This window comes from Sminthopsis crassicaudata, chromosome 1, assembly GCF_048593235.1.
Source record: "Sminthopsis crassicaudata isolate SCR6 chromosome 1, ASM4859323v1, whole genome shotgun sequence".
NCBI classification, from domain to species: Eukaryota; Metazoa; Chordata; class Mammalia; order Dasyuromorphia; family Dasyuridae; genus Sminthopsis; species Sminthopsis crassicaudata.
In genome coordinates this window covers 259,258,755-259,268,223 of record NC_133617.1, presented here as the reverse complement: position 1 = coordinate 259,268,223, position 9,469 = coordinate 259,258,755, and positions in this window count along the sequence as shown.

The following is a 9,469-nucleotide window of genomic DNA, read 5'->3' as shown; positions in this document are numbered from 1 at the left end:
AACAATATGCATTTACTAAATAGCATGCATTACAGTACTGGGTACTAGAAATATGAAAAATAACTCACATTCACAGGTCTCTGGTTGAAAGTTATGTTGACCCAGTTACCTGTTGTTCTCAATCCTCCTTATCAAATAGTGCTTTGTTGGGAAAGGAGACATCAAGTCTGCAGTTTTGTTATCAATTTTGTCATGTACCCCTTCTTGCAAATTGTTATCTTTTTGTTACCTGGGAGAGAAACTGAGCTTTAAGAGGACCATTTCTTTTCTGGATTATCTTAAAGTTATCTATAAAAGCTGTCTTTACTTTGAAGCCTTTGCTTCAGTGGACAGTCCTTTGGATGTGTTGCTATCTTGGGATTTAAGATAAAATTATTTTAATTCTTTGTCTTGAGTTTAATCAGGATGAAAACTCAAATAAAGAATTTTCTTTTCAACACCCCTATTTGAATGTGAGCTCTTTAATTTTTTTCCTGCTTTCTTTTTGTCTCCAGACTGGTTACTTGTCCTTCTCTTTTCTCCAAGAGGACCATAACAGGAGGGAAGTGATGCAATGACATACAAATGAATTGGATTTAAGTGAGGGAGGGCTGTGACTCTTTTAGAGTCATTTGGGTTCAATGGCTAAATATAGATCAGGATGACTGGGGATGATCCTGGATGTAGTAGGAGACCTTGGCTTTTTCAGATAAGGTCTTTAACAGGTCTCAGTTTGACTGAGGCCATCCCCATTCATTGATTAAGATTATGTTAATTATGGAATCAAAGCAAAGAATGGCCTCTCTCACCTAGTCAAAAACAAAACAAAACAACTATAAAACTAGGTTTAGAATAGTGTTTAAAACATAGTGCTTGATAGATGTTTGGTTACTTGTCTTGACAGGCTGGATTCCCCATGCTGTTACATTCAAGGCACTTTATGGATCTTCAGTGTTGTCCTTGAGCCTTCAGCATTGTGTTCTCTCTTCCACAGTCAGAGCACCCATTTAGCTGAAAGCAGAGGCATTTGCTGAAATGACCTGCTAAGAAAAATAACTTTTTTTTATTAATTTAGAGCATATTCTTTTACAAATTCAAAGTCAGAGGAGAGGTGGAGACAGTTGTCCAAGGAGGGAAAGCATGTTAGGTGAGCATGTTTAAGAAGGTGGACATGTGATGTGTGGCAACTAATATTTCTGAGGCATTAGAACTTCACACTATTGCTGTCTTTAAGCTTATAGTCTCTGTTACACGTGGACGCTATTCTGTGGATAACTAGTTGGTTGTTCTTTGGTTCTTAAAGAGGACCAAAATGACATCATTATGTTCATAAGAGTCTAATGTCTGACTGTGGTTGATCAAATCAATACAAGCTCAAGCTCAGAATGCTCTGCTGCAGGTTGGACACAAATAGTCCCTGTGAACATTTGGGATGGATTATCTAACTTTGTGCATCTTATATTTCTTCTGAGCCAGTTCAATTCTTCTTTGTTCATAGAGCACAGCACTTTCTCTGATGAGGGTACACCATGCTGAATAGTCCTGTGCCAGTGTCTCCCATATCATACAATCATTTCTAAAATTCTTGAGAGACCTTGAGAGTGTCCTTGTTTTACTTTTTCTGACTACCATGTGAGAGCTTGCCCTGTATGAGTTCTCCATAAAATAGTCTTTTTTGGTAAATATACATTTGACATTCGAACAATGTAGCCAGCCCAAAGAAATCACATTCTTGCAGTAAAGTTTGAATGTTTGGCAATTTAATTTCAGAAAGGACCTCAGTATCTAGTATCTTCCAGATGATCTTCAGAATTTTCCTGAGACAATTCAAATGGAAGCCATTCCTGCATGATGCTGGTGTATTGTCCAGGTTTCACAGGCATACAAAGATGAGATTTGTTGTCAATCTACTCTCTCTCCTCTTTCATGATTTCCTTCAGAGCCTTCCAAACACTGAGGTAGCTCTGGTAGTGCATGTGTCACCCTCATTATCAATATGTACATCCTTGGAAAGTATACTGCCAAGGTAAATGAGCTTATCTGCAGCATTCAAAACTTCGCCATTAGTTGTAACTGATGGCTCCATATTTGGATGATGTGGTGCAGTCTGATGGAATACCTGTGTTTTCTTGGTGTTAATTGTTAGGCCAAAATTAGCTCAAGAAGCAGAGAATTAATCCATATTTGTTGCATCTCAGCTTCAGAGGCTGCATTGAGTGCACAATCATCTGCAAACAAAAAATCATACACCAACATTCCCTCCACTCTAGTTTTGGTTTGTAGCCTTTTCAGGTTAAAGAATATACTATTAGTGGAGTAGCAGTTGACTTTGATGCCATATTTGTCCTTGTTGATGGACTGGACACTCCCATATTGTAATCAACAGACCATCAATCAGTGTGGAAACCATTGACTCTTTACTTCAGGTTGAAATAAATCATTCTGGTGATTGAAGTTCCAGCTGAAGAGTTTTGAATGCTATTAGGTTCCTTTCATGTGGCAAAGTACTTGGTGATGATTTTATTCCAGCTGAGTTTTACAAGATGGGGGGTCCATTGCTCATATAAAAGCAGACTGAAATTTTCCAAATGATATGGCAAGAGGAGGTTAGGCCCAATGATGTTCTCCATTGTCCATCTCTATAAAGATAATAGATTGTCCTATGACAATCACAAGGGGATCTCTCTCTTAGTCACTGCTGACAAGACTCTTGCCAAAGTCTTTCTTAATAGACTGACTCTCCACTCAGAAGACTGTTACTTGTGGGTCAGCATGGCTTCAGAAGGGAATGAGGAACAATTGAGATGGTGTTAGCTGCCCTATAACTCCAGGAGAAATGCCAGCAATAGAGTAGAGGTCTATATATAACATTTGTAGATCTGACCAAAGTCTTTGATGCTGTCAGTCATGAGGACTTATGTAAAATTATGTCAAATTTGACTGCCCAGAGAAGATCATCAGTATAGTATATCAATTTCATGATGTTATACTTCCTCAGGTTCTGGACAGTGTTGGTTCTCGAGCTTTCCCAGTCACCAATGGAGTAAAACAAACTATGTGCTTGCTCTAATGCTTTTTAGCATTATGATGTTTTCTATGAACAACTTCTCCTTTGTTGAATATTGCTGGAAATAGTTTTGTTGAAATTCTGGACCAGGGTGCTACAATATTCTATTAGTCTTAGAAAAATCAGATCTTCTAGAATAACCACTTACAATGCTAGCTCTTCAAGACAAAAAGCTTCCTCTTCCTACTAACCTGTTGCCCTTAGGCTAAGTTCTCCCCCCAATAATTCATTGGTATAGATCCCAGTCTATCCCTTTCCCTCATCAGAGACTTCACCCAATCTTTTGGTGATTATCCAGTTATTATGCTTGTTAATTTTGCATTTCTGAAGACTGACTATAACCCAGATAAAAGAGATCTGTAGATCCAGTGCCTTCACCCAAGAAAGTGAGTGTGTAGTGAAAGTTAGAGGCAATCTCAATCCAGCAGATAAGGTCTTTGACTCTGTTTATTTCTTGACGAAGTCTTGACTTTCTATTTACAAATACTGATTCTCAAAGTCTTCAAAGGGAAAAGTCTGAAAGGGACTTATCCTTATCCTAATGGAAATAAATGAAAATTATGGCACAGGACAAATATTTGAAAGAATTTACTATTGTGGAGAAGAGCTGATAGTGAGAAACATTAAAGTCCTTTTGAAATTTTTGAGAGCCTAATTTGTGGCAGAGGGTTAAGATTTGTTTTACTTGATACCAAGAGGAAAAAAAAAGTAGATGAAGTAATAGAAGTTGCAAAAAAGCCAGTTTCACAGAGCAGTGTGTATGTGTACATGTGTGGTGTGTGTGTGTGTGTGTGTGTGTGTGTGTGTGTGTGTGTGTGTGTGTGTGTGTGTGTGATGGGAAGTTTCCTAAGAATTAGAGCTATTTCTAAATAGAAGGGACCACCTCAAAAAGTATTTACAACCAAATTGCTAAATGGAAAGTTGTAGTTATTGTAGAGAGGATTTTTGGTCAGGTGAGGCTGGACAAGATAAGATTTGAAGATCAGGTCTTCTTGATTCCAGGTGTCCTATTCACTAGACTACCTAGTTACTGTTAGGATTACTAGGTGAGAACTCAGGTTGTCTGGACAATGACAAGGTGAGAACTCAGGTTGACTTGACAGTTCTCTGGCTCAGACCTGTAAGGGGAGTTTACACCTTAGGAATCCTAGAAGGAGCAAGCTCATTGGTTGAAGTGGTTCTTCCCAGAAGCCCTTGCATTATCCCACGCTCATTCTCTGGGAGGCGCTCCTACACTCCCTCCAGGGAAGAATCCTCGTGGTTTGAGACCCAATGAAATCTGGCAAATGGATGTGACCCATTATAAATCTTTTGGTCGTCTATCTTTTATCCATGTTGTGGTAGACACCTTTTCAGGATTCACATTTGCAGTGCCAGCAGCAAAAGAGACAGCCCGAGTGGTCACTGAATTCCTTATACAAGCATTTGCAATTATGGGTGTGCCACAAGCAATAAAAACAGACAATGGACCTGCATATATGTCCAAACATTTTACACACTTTTGTGCACAGTATAAGATTTTACATACCATGGGCATACCCTTTAATCCTCAAGGGCAGGCAATAGTAGAGAGAAGAAACAGAGATATTAAGACACTCCTCCAAAAACAAAAGAAAGGGGGAGCCACAGGTAACCCTAGAGAACTTCTAAATTTAGTTCTCTATACCATTAATTTTCTAATTTTTGACAAAGATGCACTGGCTCTGGCAGACAGGTTTTATAACCCACCAGAAGGGCAGTGTCCAGTGCGAGCAGCTCCATTGTCCTTAGATAATCGCCAGGTGATGTGGAGAGATCCAGAAAGTGGTGAATGGAAGGGACCAGATAAGTTAACTGCCTGGGGGAGAGGGTTTGCTTGTATTTCTTCAGCAGGAGAAGGAATCTGATGGGTGCCAACGAGTCGTATTCGCCTTGTCCATCAGACAGAGACAGAAAAAGAGAAAGACCTCAAAACAAAGGAGAAGATCTAAGAAACATCTTACACCAAAAGAGCATGGCTAATAAAAAGACTGTTAAAGAACTTTAAAACCAGCAGGAATAATTGGATTTCCTAACACAAGATGAGACTAACGGACAATGGACTTAAGGACATTTATAAATTTTCAATTTATGATTATTTGATCATGTTATTTGTTATATACTTCTAGCATGTATTATGGTACTATGTTACTATGTGCTTATGTAATTTATGTAATTATGTGTAATGCCTCCCATATTGATGGATTTATGTTTCAAGGTCATGACTATCCTATGTTCTAAATCAAAAGAAAGGGGCAGATGTTAGGATTACTAGGTGAGAACTCAGGTTGTCTGGACAATAACAAGGTGAGAACTCAGGTTGACTTGAAGTTCTCTGGCTCAGACCTGTAAAGGGAGTTTACACCTTAGGAATCCTAGAAGGAGCAAGCTCATTGGTTGAAGTGGTTCTTCCCAGAAGCCCTTGCATTATCCCACGCCCATTCTCTGGGAGGATAAAAGAGGCAACATTGGGCCTGGAGAGCAGTCTGCCTGGGGAAGGACAAGAGCTGGAGGAGATTCAGAGCCAGGATTCAAGAAGAAGTCTCTGCATTACATCAGGCCTGACGGGGCTCTCTGCAGGAAGGGAAGTCACTTCTCTGGACAAGAGTTAACAGCAACTGCTTGGAGACAATGGTTCACTACAGGAAGAAGAATCTGTCCAAGAGATTTGAGTTGACACAGCAGATCTCTTCCCAGAGAGCGATTGGCAGCTTCTGGAGACGACAGCTCGCTACAAGTTACTATACATTTTCATCACCTAAAATGATATATTTATTTTTCTTAATATTGCGTATAATCTGAATGTATTGCTAATTCCAATCTCTTTAAGGATAAATAACTCTTTAGTCATTTCAGCTGATCATGATTTAATGCTGAATCAACACCATTTCCACAAATTTACATAACTCAGTCACTTGTTGGATTTTTCTTTGTTTTTGATTTATTGATTGAATTCCTTAGGAACCTTTCAATTCCACTTTTAGAATTTTGCTTTTTAATAAGTTCCATATGGAGATAAAGCATTTCTGCTTATATTTGACAATTCCAATGTATGTTCCTATTATGAACTTTTAGTCTTGCTGAACAATGTCAGATATGTACTAAAATATATCTTTCTATGGGCTTTTTGACCCATTAATATGAAAGAATATCTCTTTCTTCTTATACTTTTTTTTTTGACAAGGAATTAGATTTTTCAAAGTTGTTACTCTATACATTGTTTTCTTGATTTTTCTTACTTCACTCTGTGGCAGTTTGTACAAGTCTTCCCATGTTTTTCTGAAACTGTTTTTTTCATCATTTTTCATAGTATTTTTCATTACATTAATATGACATAGTTTATCAACTATGCCCCAGTTGATTGATACCCCTTTAATTTTTAGTTCTATTCAGCATAAAAAGAATTGGTATGGATATTTTTATACATATGGATTCTTTTTCTCCTTTTTTTTGATCTCTCTGGGGGTCCAGACCAAGCAGTGGTATTGCTAGGCAAATGACTATGTATAGTTTTGTAATTTTGCAGTATGGCTCTAAGTTGCTATTAAGGGTGGCTAGACCAGTATGTAATCCCATCAACTATGTATCAATATATCTGTTTCTTGGCATTTGGCCTCTCCCCTCAAACATTTGGCATCTCCTTTTTGTCATTTTAGCCAGTCTTATGGCTTTGGGGTAAAAAGTAAACAATGTTTCAACTTGCATCTTCCTGCAATATCTTCAATACCTTTCTCAAGCCACTTTTACCATTATAGTATATGATGCCTATTGTTAGTCTTATTTCTAGAAAGTCTCATTTCTTTCTCTGGTGTTTACTATGGTGATAGCAATAACATATACTATTGTGTGCAGGTTATGACATCTATTTATATTTGATATAAAATATTGAATCAAACCAGATAGCTGTTTTCTTGAATAACATTTTTGGTAGAGTTTGACTTCTGCTATTATAATATAATTATATATATAATATATTATAATTATAATATAATATAATATAAATAAGCTTTAAAAATTCTATCTTTTAAATTTTTCCCTCATCAGAGACTTCACCTTCATTTTTTCCCAATTATATGTAAAAACAATGTTTGAAAAAAATTTTTTTTTAAATTTTGAGTTTTAAATTCTCTTCTGTAATGTTTGGGCTAGCTTTCCGGAAGTAGTCTGATAGGGCCTTGGTCTCAGTAGGATAGTCATCATAAAGATGGACAAGAATAGAGTCCAAAGTCTTTATTGTCTCCTTCACAGGAGTCTGTCATAGTCTGACCCAGTCTCAGTCTCCTGCAGTAGTCTGATTCACAGTTCAACTGACTGTCCCAGTCACCTGCAATAGTCTGCTAGTCTGCCAGTCTCAATCAGCCTCCCCCTCTTTCTGAGTCTGACTTTGTCCCCAGTTTAAATAACCTATTACAATTACATTATTATAGTATACTGAATATAAGCCAATCTAGAATGATATCATTATATCATACTAAATACATGTGAACTAGAAAACCATCATCTCATCAATTCCATTGAGTTAACACCTTGTTTCAAGTATCTTTCTTTCAAGTATACTTTTCCAAAATTCTGCCTTCTACATTTCCCACCTTTCTTTTGTTTTAGAACACAGGTGGTCATGCCCTCCCTGACTTCTCAGGAAGGGAGGTGAAAACACCAAAAAAAGGGAGTGATCATGTCCTCCCTAACTTCTCAGGAAGGTGAGAACACCAAACCAGATATTGTTAGCAGATTTCCTCTGGGCTGAAGGGTCTTACTTGAAACAGGTATACATAAATCCATCAGCATGGGAGCTATTATACAAGCACATAGTAATATAACTCAGGCTAGTAGTGATATAGCAAACAACATAAATCAATACGAGAAATTATACATGTCCTTAAGTCTTAGAAGGAGGGTGTATAAATAACAGTCACACATTATTTCAGAAGCCAAGAGATAGTCTAAAACCAATCTATTGTCCATTACTTCATATGTCAGGGAATCCAATGTTTCCTGCAAGTTTTGAAGTCCTGCATTAATCTTATCATGTCTTAGGGATTCCAATGATTCCTGAGGGTTTTGAAGAGCTATCTGGTCCCTTCCATTCATCACTTTCTGGATCTCTTCACATCACCTGGAGATTATTTAAAGATAGTGAAGCTGCTTGCACTGGACACTGCTCTTTCAGCAGTTTATAAACTTGTCTGTCAGAGTCAGTGTATTTTTTTCAAAAATCAAAACATTAATAGTATAGAGAACTAAATTTAGAAGTTCTCTAGGGTTACCTGTGGCTCCCCCTTTCTTTTGTTTTTGGAGGAGCTTCTTAATATTTCTGTTTCTCCTTTCTACTATTGCCTATCCTTGAGGATTAAAAGGTATGCCAGTGGTGTGCAAAATCTGATACTGTGGACAAAAGTGAGCAAAATGTTGAGAAGTATATGCAGGTCTATTATCTGTTTTTATTGTTTGTGGCACACCCATAATTGCAAAAGCTTGTATAAGGAATTCAGTGACTATTCAGGCTGTCTCTTTTGCTGCTGGTATTGCAAAAGTAAATCCTGAAAAGGTATCTACTACAACATGGATAAAAGACAGACGACCAAAAGATTTATTTTCCAGGTCAGTTGCTTTTCCAGTGAGATATTTTCATTTTCTTCTATTTTTTCATTTTTCTGGTTTTGTTTGACTGATTCTTGATGTCATTCATTTCCATTTGTTCCATTCTAATTTTTAGTGAATTATTTTCTTCAGTTAGCTTTTTAATCTTTTTTTGTATTTGGGCAATTGAGCTTTTTTAAAAATTTATTTCAAAAATTTTTTTAAAAATTAATTTTATAATTTATAGCATTTTTGACAGTACATATGCATAGATAACTTTTTACAACATTACCCCTTGTACTCCTTTCTGTTCCGAATTTTCCCCTCCTTCCCTCCACTCCCTCCCCTAGATGGCAGGCATTCCCATACATATTAAGTATGTTATAGTATATCCTAGATACAATATATGTGTGCAGAACCAAATTTTGTTGTTGTTGTTGTTGCAAAGGAAGAATTGGATTCGGAAGGTAAAAATAACCTGGGAAGAAAAACAAAAAACGAAAACAGTTTACACTCATTTCCAAGAGGTGTAGCTGATTCTGTCCATCATTGATCAATTGGAACTGGATTAGATCTTCTCTATGTTGAAGATATCCACTTCCATCAGCATACATCCTCATACAGTATTGTTGTTGAAGTGTATAATGATCTCCTAGTTCTGCTCATTTCACTCAGCATCAGTTGATGTAAGTCTCTCCAAGCCTCTCTGTATTCATCCTGCTGGTCATTTCTTCAGAACAATAATATTCCATAGCATTCATATATCATAACTTACCCAACCATTCTCCAATTGATGGGCATCCATTCATTTTCCAGTTTCTAGCC